Here is a 9,315-nt window from a genome sequence, read left to right on the forward strand (position 1 = left end):
GGGCCAGTCAGAGGCCGCCCTGAGGGAAGGGCGGGCCCCAAACCAGGGCACAGTGACAGCCGAGGGGACCAATCCGAGGCAGCACCGCCTCAAGGGAGGAGACTGACAGCCCTCCCCACCTGTGCTGCCCCATGGGAGAAGAAGGTGGGCTACGCCGGCCACCAGGCCTGGTGCTGGGGCCAGGAGTTTCCTTTAGGCACCTGCAGTGCCGAGGGCTCCGGCAGTCCTGGGAGCTGAGTGTGCCAGGCACAGGGCAAGCGACTGAGCTGGACGTTCTCCAACGGCAGGCATTTGTAGGAGGGGGGCTCGGAGGGAACCCATCTTGCCCTACCGCTGCAGGGGGTCGGGTCCAGGCACGCGGGAGCCCTGGCCCCCTGCACGTCGGGCTTTGCAGTGCCCTCACATGGCCTGAGCCTCCTCCCAACCGCACAGAGCTGCTCAGACCTGCTGCTAACTCCTGGTTCCCCGCCGCTGACTTGCTGCTCGCACGGGTCGGACGCGTTGGTTCAGCTGCATGTCGTGAAAGAAAGCAAAGGACCGAGAAGCCAGAGAGACAGGGAGAGAGGTCGCTGCAGAGTGGAGTCCCTGGAGATAAATGTCTTTGGGGGAGGCTTCTCATGTCAGCTCAGGCCAGGCAAACAGATGAAACTGTGGAGTGGGAAGGCTCCCGTAGGCAGTAGCTCAAAGGGGCTGAGCTCTGCCTGCCAGCCTGTTGTATTAGGCGGGACAACATCAAGAGCAGCCACGGCAGCCGCTGAAGACAGGCTATTTAGAGAGCATACTCTCCTCTGAGCAAGTACAAGCCTAACTCTTGACAGCCCGGTTCCCCCAGCAGCCCCCTCCTGCCCCACTCGTGGGAGAGGAGCAAGCTCTGGGCCAGGCAAGGGGCTGGTGGGAAGCTTGTGACACTGGTCAGGAATTGAGGACCAGCTCCCACAGGGGCACAGTGCCCCCAGGAGCCCCAGGCCAGCACGGCCCTACTCCTACAGCCGTGGTCCCCCAGGGCATGGCCAGGCTGCACCGTCCCACTGTGCCAGCCCACCTCCGTGGGAGGTGAGGGGTCCCCAGGCTCTGCCTGTGCATGGAGGGCTGGGAGGGGGTGCTGGGACCCAGAGCTTGGGCTGTGGGACGTTCCCTGCTCTGGGAGCAGAACAGGCACCATGGGCGACTCACTCCGATGTGGCTGTCCCTGTTGCTGCTCTCAAAACTTCAGGCAGAAATCCCTCCAGAGGCCAGGACAAACCCCACCTCACTTGGGGTGTCCCCGCAATGCCTGGCAGATTTCCCTGCCTTCCCGCCATGGTCTGGCCCCATCGCCCTGCGCCCCAGGGAGCAGAGACGGGTGGGGGCCTTCCAGCAAGGAAGGAGGGCTGAGGGGAAGTCTGCTCATCCAAGGGCCGAAGGCTCTGGGACACACGGGGGCTTCCTCACCCATTGCACCTCAAGGTGAAGGGTGAGGGGCAGAGCACAGCTGGAGCCAGAGGAGCACAGCTGGAGCTGGGGCTGCCTGACTAGTCCGGGGGGTGGAGGGAGGAGAAGGAGTGGGGAGGGATGTCCATGACTGTTTCTGGGAATGCTGTCTCAGGCCCCAGCCTTCACCAGGGCCATGCCTCCCCGTGCCCCTTGCCTAAACTTCCCATGTCCCTTGCCTAAACTTCCCACCCCTTGTTATCGCTCACGCCGCTGCCAGCTGGTTTCCAAGGCTGGGCCTGGCAGAGGAGGGAGGAGAGTTTTGGTCGACCCTTTTTGCTCCTCAGGCTGGAGAATGACATCCTTAGCTGAATCAAGAGGGCAGACGCGGAGAGAGGGATGATACTGAAACAAGGAGTTTGGAGAACTGTCTAAACTCAAGGTCTGCAAGCAAGACTAAAGCAAGCCCTGCCTCTGGTGACTTGGCTTCCCAGGTCACTATGGGATGGAAGGGGACCTTCTGCTGAAGATCTCTCATGGACGGACGTCCCCACCGCAGACATGTAGAGCTCCTCCATGGGGGTTACTCCGGGTGCCTCGGTGGAGGGCAGAGGTGGCCCTAGGCCTGAAAGACCAGCTGTACTGAGGTCTGGTACCCTTGAGTGCTGCTGCCCGTGGGATTCCCACCAAAAGTCCCCTGAAGAGGCAAGAATCTTCACCCACTGTTTCATGGTCACTACAGCCAAGGCTGACAATGGTTTTTCCATCCCTGTCATCCCTTCCAATGTCAGGGAAGGTGTCGATATGATCCCAAGGGCAAGATTAAGACACAAGCAAGGTCAAATGCCGCATACCCAAAAGAGCTTTTATTATCAAAAGTAGAAAATAGTAGCACTAGGATAGAATGGAAGAAAAGGCAGAAATCAAGCAAGCAGTCGGGATACAGTTGCAAGAATTGTCACCACCTGTCGCGTCCCAAAGTTGGAGCAACTCAGGTTCGTGGGTTTCCTTTGTCAGAATTAAGGTGAAATGACACCAGGGGAGTTCAAACAACAATCAACATTTTTTCAACCTAGCTAACCTTGCCCAGTACAAGTGAACTTATCAATATGAACCTTGCAACGTGTCATTAAGCCGCTGTTTGAAAAGAGAAGGGAGGTGTAGAAAAAGAAATGGAAAAAGGAACATGAAATGTACCAGAAGGAGAGCCCTCCCGTTGAGTCACGAGGTTCAGAGCAGACCCCCTTGCTTTCTGGACTCCTTCTCAAAGAGGAGCCAGGGGCGGCTAGATCCCCTCCTAGTCTCAGATTTGGTCAACGGTTTATGTTTAAAAGGATGAGGTGTAGGGACTGTGGAAAAGAGGGAGAAAGAGAAAGAAAGAGAGAAGGAAAGGGTTTCACCAGTCCTGGGTCCAGCATTGGTCCAGCCAGCGTAGAGATCCAGTTCCGGAGGGCGCACACTGAGAACTCGTTCTGCCTTCTTTTATAGTGCGTTAGTCGATGGTTTTGACAGGCGCAGTTCCCATTCCCGGGGTTCTCTGGAATCGGTCGGTGAGCTTTGGGGGGCAGTTCATTGCGGACTTGCCTCTCTTTTTCTGCTGGCATGACCGCTTAAGATAGAAGCACAGTCCCATCTTCCGTGGGGCCTCCTCCTCCAGGCACATATGCTGTGCTCCTTCTCCTGGACACTTAAGATAAGGAATTGTGACTTTGGAGAAGTGTGGTCCCACCCTCTGTGGGGCCCTCTCCTCTGGCCACATTGTCCTGTTCACAAAAGTCCAGCATTTTTACAGAGGCCATTTTCTCCACCAAAGCTCTTTAACGAATGTTTGAAACATTGACTATAATTTGTCAGACCATCACACCACCATGGATCCAGCAGTGTCCCATTGGTCCTCAGTCATCAATTCTTCGGTGATGGGTGCATACCACTGCTTGTCTCCACGTTTTTTTGTAGGGCATAGTCCGATGCACGCGCATACATACTGTTCATGAACTGTTCACCTGCTGCAGGTTTCATCTATCACACAACCTTTGCGTGATCAATGCCAGAAACCAGTACCTTATCTCAAAGACTGCAGTTTCCATGACAACGATAGCCTCCACATTCCTGCAGGCTTTGCCGGCTCCGGCCTGTCTCCTCCCCTGGATGCCTCAGTGGCCTGATAATCGTCTTTATGGACAGAGAAGTGCCCTGCTTAAACAAGCCATCTCTGGGATAAGTGGCCCATCACAGCAAACAATCCTTGAGATGAATGGCTTGAGATGACAGTCCACTCTCTCACAACAAACAATCTTTGAGACAGATAGCTCGAGAGAACAACTCAGTCTCTCACACCCTGATCAGCACTCCCTCTTCTGCAAGGACCAGAGTCAGGTGAGCATCACCTTTGTTGGCCTACCTGGCACCTGTGTGAAGAAGTGGTCCCAAGACACCCTAGAAACCTGCTGGACCCTCAGAGGGTGTCCGTGATTTCCATCCTTGGAGGCCTTCAGCTTTCACTCTGGAGCGTTGCAGCCAACCTGATCCCAGGGTGGGTGATCGTTTCCTTCTGGGCAGGAGGCTCAGCTAGAGACCCCCAGCCAGGCCCTTCCAGCCACTTCCATGAGCTTGTGTTGCAAGCTCCTGCAGTGTTCCTTGGAAAAGGGATTCAGCGGGAGGTGAAGACATCTAAATATGTACCTACTTCTCGAAATAGATGGCATCTAAGTCATCGCCTCATGGGACAATTCAGGGTGGAGGGGAGCTTCAGAGGCCCCTAGTGCAACCTAGGGCTCAAAGCAGGGTCAGCTCTGACATCAGACCAGGTTGCTCAACGCATTTCAGCATCCACAGAGTGCGCACACGAGCCAGGCATCTCAGACACCATCAGGGAAATGCAGACAGGTCATTTGACCAGTTCCCTGAACAAAGGGAGCTATCGGCATGCCGAGCCTCCTGAGATTCCTAGGAACACCGAAGCTTTTGCTCCAGAGGAGCGTGATCCCTCCTGAGGTGTCCTGGTGTAGCCCCTGCTCCGTGTGGTGCTTTAGGCTGTAAAGAACATCAAAACAACGCCTCTGATGGGGGTAATTTCACCTCCAATGCCAAAATGCAGAGCAGAGGGAGGGATCTCAGAGCTCCCAGGCTCTCTGCTGCAGGGTTAGGACTTCAGAGATGTTCCCAAAGTGGATTTGTTTGCATTTTTTTCTTCACTTCTAGTTCATGTGTCGGTACCGGAAAGAAGGCAGCAGAAGTGCACACTAGTTGTAACCCCTTTTTAGTGCCGGCAATGAAGGTGCCTCTCGGCTGGGAGCGTGAGGAGGACCCCGTGTTACAGCTCTTGAGTCCTTATACGCAACCCTAAAACTACTCACGTGTTCCTATTTACAATTTACACAAACTGTTGGCTTTGGCCATGATATCGCCTGTTACTATTCGCTTTCGAGAATTTGTACACGCAACCGCGCCCATGCAAGCACGCTTAATGCATGTTTATTAGCTGAGTTTGCACAATTTTGTTGTCGCTTTCAGCCAGTTTGGTCTGGTTTCTTCTAGCAGCAAACCCACTTCTACGGAAGAGGTCCGTGGGTCAAGTTCTCTTGCCCATGTCTCCGGAGACATCTTTGTCTTTTGGCATTTTCTTACGTAAAATGCCGCACCCCTCCTTTGTGAGCAGGGGCCAGGACATGCCATAGAGGGCCATACTGCCCCACCCCTCCTTGTGAGCAGGGGGGCAGGACATACCATAGAAGGCCATACTGCCCCACCCCTCCTTGTGAGCAGGGGGGCAGGACATACCATAGAAGGCCATACTGCCCCACCCCTCATTGTGAGCATGGGGGCAGGACATGCCATAGAGGGCCATACTGCCCCACCCCTCCTTGTGAGCAGGGGGGCAGGACATACCATAGAAGGCCGTACTGCCCCACCCCTCATTGTGAGCAGGGAGGCAGGACAGGTATATAAGGCCACGCTCAGCCACCCGGCCGTGGCAGTTGCTGTCTTTGCTTCTGCACAGGGAAGGGAGGCAGCAGCTGCAACGGGGTCGGGGGGCTGCCGCCCCTCGCAGACCCAGGGAACGCAACCGTTGGTGACCTTTGGCAGCAGCGCTTGGTGGCCGACGCCATGGCGCGGGGCGTTGCGGGACGGGGGCTGGCGGCACCGCAGGAAAGACCGCCGGAAAGCCGCAGCGCTGGGCAGCAAACAACATGCAAGGCTGTGGCAGATGCTCAGCTCCAGGTGCCAGAGGGGGCAGACCTGGTGCTCCTGAAGCAGAGCAGCCGCCTGCGGCACCTTCTAGAAGACCTGGAGAGGCAACAGAGTGCCCTGGAGATGGAGAACCGCCTCCTGAAAAAGGAAGGCTCTCCAGAAGCGCGCAAGGAGGCAGAGAGGCTGCAGCAGATAAATGCTCGCCTAGCTGCCCTCGCCTCACGGCTGGGAGAAAGATCCAGGCAACTGCAGGCGACCATTGATTGCCTGATCAGTACTCAAGTGCCACTGCCCATCCAAAGCCCCACTGAGGAACTGTGCACGGCATCGCTTCCTCAGCAGAGGGGTGGAGAAATGGGAGAGCCTGCTGGAGCTTTGCTGGCACAAGACAAGCAGCATGACTTCTCAGAGAAGGCAGCTGAGGAGCCTCAGGCCCAAGTGGCTGCAGGTGAAGAGGCCTCTGATCATGTGGGCACCCACAGCCAAACTGGTGAGGAGTTAGAGGTGCAGCTCTCAGAGGTGACAAATGAAAACACCCGCCTGGCTGAAGAAAATGCTCGCCTCCGTGGGCAGGTGGGTTTGACAGAACACGTTCGAGCTGAAAATGCCGACCTGAAAGGGCAACTGGCGCGAGTGGCAGCGGAGCGAGATGCTGCCATCCAAATGAAGGTCTGTCTTCAAACCCAGCTGGAAGAGGCAGAGCACAAACTGGAAGCCATGAGAGAAATGGCAGAAAGGAGTCAACAGCTGGGGAAGGAACTTGAGGAGACAAATTTAGCGCTCCAGAGGAAGGAAGAGCAAGGCAAGTGTTTGCCGAGGGCTCAGGCAGAAGCACATGGGGAACACCAAGAAACCCTGCAGCTGTTTCGAGCCCAGCTGGCTTGGTTTCAGAAGCTAAACGAGCAACACCAGCAGCTACTTCAGGAACTTGAATGGCTGAAAAGAGAAAGATCCAACCGTAGCATTTCCAGGCCGCGCCAGGCTGAACGGGGCTGCAGACAAGGAGGCCATCGTCCTGGCAGCTATGAGAAAACAACTGGCGGAGCTGCGAGCGCTCATAGCTCGATACAGCTATGATGCTTTCAATGGTCCCAACGAGCGGCCTGAACTAGAGCTTCCTCTAGTTGCTGGACGATACATGTACATCTTTGGAGACGTGGGTGAAGATGGTTGGTACGTGGGAGAGCTGACCGACGGCACAAGAGGCTTCGTCCCCTCTAATCTTGTTGAAGAAGTTTCAGATGACGGACAGCCTGATGACACCGGAGTCTGTCCAGAGACAAGTGATTGGTAGCAGGACACAGATGATGTCTGTCCTGTCTTCTTCTATGTTCTTATTAAATCTTTTCCTAACGATCTCTCTGCACAGTCTCACTCTCTATCCTGTGTGGAAGTGTACTGAAAGGACTATGTGCCAGCTACTGGGGGGGTTGGCGTGGGTGGACTGGGTGCCAGCTGCTGGAGTCAACCGGGGGGTGTAGGCACCCCTGGCTTGTGGTGCCAGCTACTGGCGTGGGTCCCAGTGCAGCTGGGCCCTGGCTGGGATATCAGGTGGGCAGAGGGTCTGTGCTGGGTGGCTGTGTGGTTCCTGCAGCACAAATGTGTGAGTGCTGCACGTTTGCAGGGAGCACCAAGACGGACCAGTCAGCAAGTAGGCGACTCGTGGGGTGGGTCAGAGGGCCGGAATCCGGGCAGGGGTACTGGCAGGGCAGAGAGGCTGTGCCAGTACTCTGGGGATCCATGAACATGCGTGTGCTTGTGAACGTATAGTGTGTTGTGTGTGTACCTGCACTAGTGACCTCCTGTCTCTGGCAGCCCAAGAGGAGGAGGGGACATGGCTGTCTCTGTGTTTTATGTGAGTCCTCCATGTGGGTACTGTTGATGGCAGCACTTCATCTGTGGCAGTCTGTGTGACTGGCCCTGTGAGTGTCCTCTCTGCAGCCGTGTGTGTGTGTGTGTGTGCGCGCGCATCTCTGGGATGCGTGCTCAGCTTCGCTAGAAGTTGCACCTCCAAGCAGAAGAGTGGCAGCTGCATCCCTCAGCCTGGGCAAAGACTCCAGATGCCCAGGCACCAGGCTGGGCTCCAGCAGCCAGGCAGGACTGTACTGGTGGTACTGGTCTGGGCTCCAGGGGCATGGTAGGAGGGGTCGTTGGCTGCAGTGCCTGGAAGCGGTGGCCAGTCTTGACATCCCTTAACACTGTGGGTCTGTGGGATGCATGGGGGGATCTGAATCCTGCTTCATCCCCAGGGCTTCCAGCTGGGGATGAGATGTCTGCATTGCTTCAGCTGAATCCCTGCCCAGCCAGAGCATTTAACCAACACCTCCCTGTCACTGCCTGTGTGTCCTTTTTGTTATGGGCCAAGAATATCAGTGCCCAGAGGGGAACGTCTACACCTCTCATAGACATCTGCGCTCTGGTAGGACAAACCATGCTTTTGGAATCGCTCTCTCTCCACTCTTTAGAGAGGGACAATTGGCGATTACTGCAGTCAGCTAAAAAGTCCATTCCCCGAGGGTGACTCCGCTGCCTTTCAGGAGCTGAGACATCTCCAGGGAGCCCAGAAGAGGCAGAGAAAGTGAAGCCTTGGGCTGGTCCTCTGCTCCTGAGCTGGGCCGGGCTCCTGGGATGGAGGAGCTCCCAGCAAGCGGGCAGCGCTTGTGAGAGACAGCTCTGCCCAGGAGCAGCTCCCCTGCGAAGCGCAGCAGGGCTGAAGGCACTGCCTGCAGGTAGTGAGGGGAGACGAGCGAGGCAGAGAGAGGTCAGTGGGAGGACAGCTGAGCTCCCCGTGTGGGAGAAGGACTTCTGGGAAGACTCCGGCTGCAGGGCAGTGCACATGCGTGAGTTTCCTGGAGGAGTCTCCAAAACCTGGCACATCCAAAGCATCTGTCAGAACAACCCTCACAGTTTGTCCAGTTTGTAGGAAGACATGCTGCTGAGGAAGGCTTCCCTGCTGCATTGTCAGAGGGACAGGACACGATGGCTGCCTTCTCCCAGGTACGGCTGCAGAGCATCAGTGTGGTTAGTGACAAAAGAATGTATATCAAGAAAAGATAGATAGTAGAGATACTAATGAACATTCTTTTGCATAAGTTGTATCAAACCTGTAGTGTCCAACCACGCAGAATCACTAGAAAAGGGTCAACTAGTGGACAAGTGAGGAAGACTATCAAAGACCACCAGAGGACCCCTGAAGATCACCAAAGATCTCAAGTGCGCCTGCGCCAAGGACATTTACATATATTAATGAGTTCCTGGAATTCAGATGAATGTGTTAATTGTTTCCAGGAAAAATCATGAATATGTATGTCCATTTTGTATATAATCTCAACTGTTGAAAGAATTGGTATGCGCGATAGGTGGAACGATCCCCCGTGCATCCAGCGATGCAATGAAGAATGCCTGCTTTCTAAAACTCCAGAACTGAGTCTCAGAGAGTTTCTGAAGTGCCGACTTCTGGTAACACTTGAAAGGTCCCTTCCAAGCCAAACTATTCTATGATTCTAGAATTCTATTATGTGGCTTCTTGTGGCACTTTGCATGTTAACGAGGCCTTTGGTGCCAAGTTCCTGAACTGCAGATATTGAAAGAATGAACCAGCCTAGAAGGAAGCAAAAGGCTTCCTGAGGTCCATCCAAGTGGGGGGAGTGAAAGGGAGGATGAGAGGCAGGTCAGCTCATGGAGCATGTTGAGCACTGCCTAGCCACGCCACAG

The sequence above is a fragment of the Harpia harpyja genome, chromosome 10, assembly GCF_026419915.1.
Source record: "Harpia harpyja isolate bHarHar1 chromosome 10, bHarHar1 primary haplotype, whole genome shotgun sequence".
Taxonomy (NCBI): domain Eukaryota; kingdom Metazoa; phylum Chordata; class Aves; order Accipitriformes; family Accipitridae; genus Harpia; species Harpia harpyja.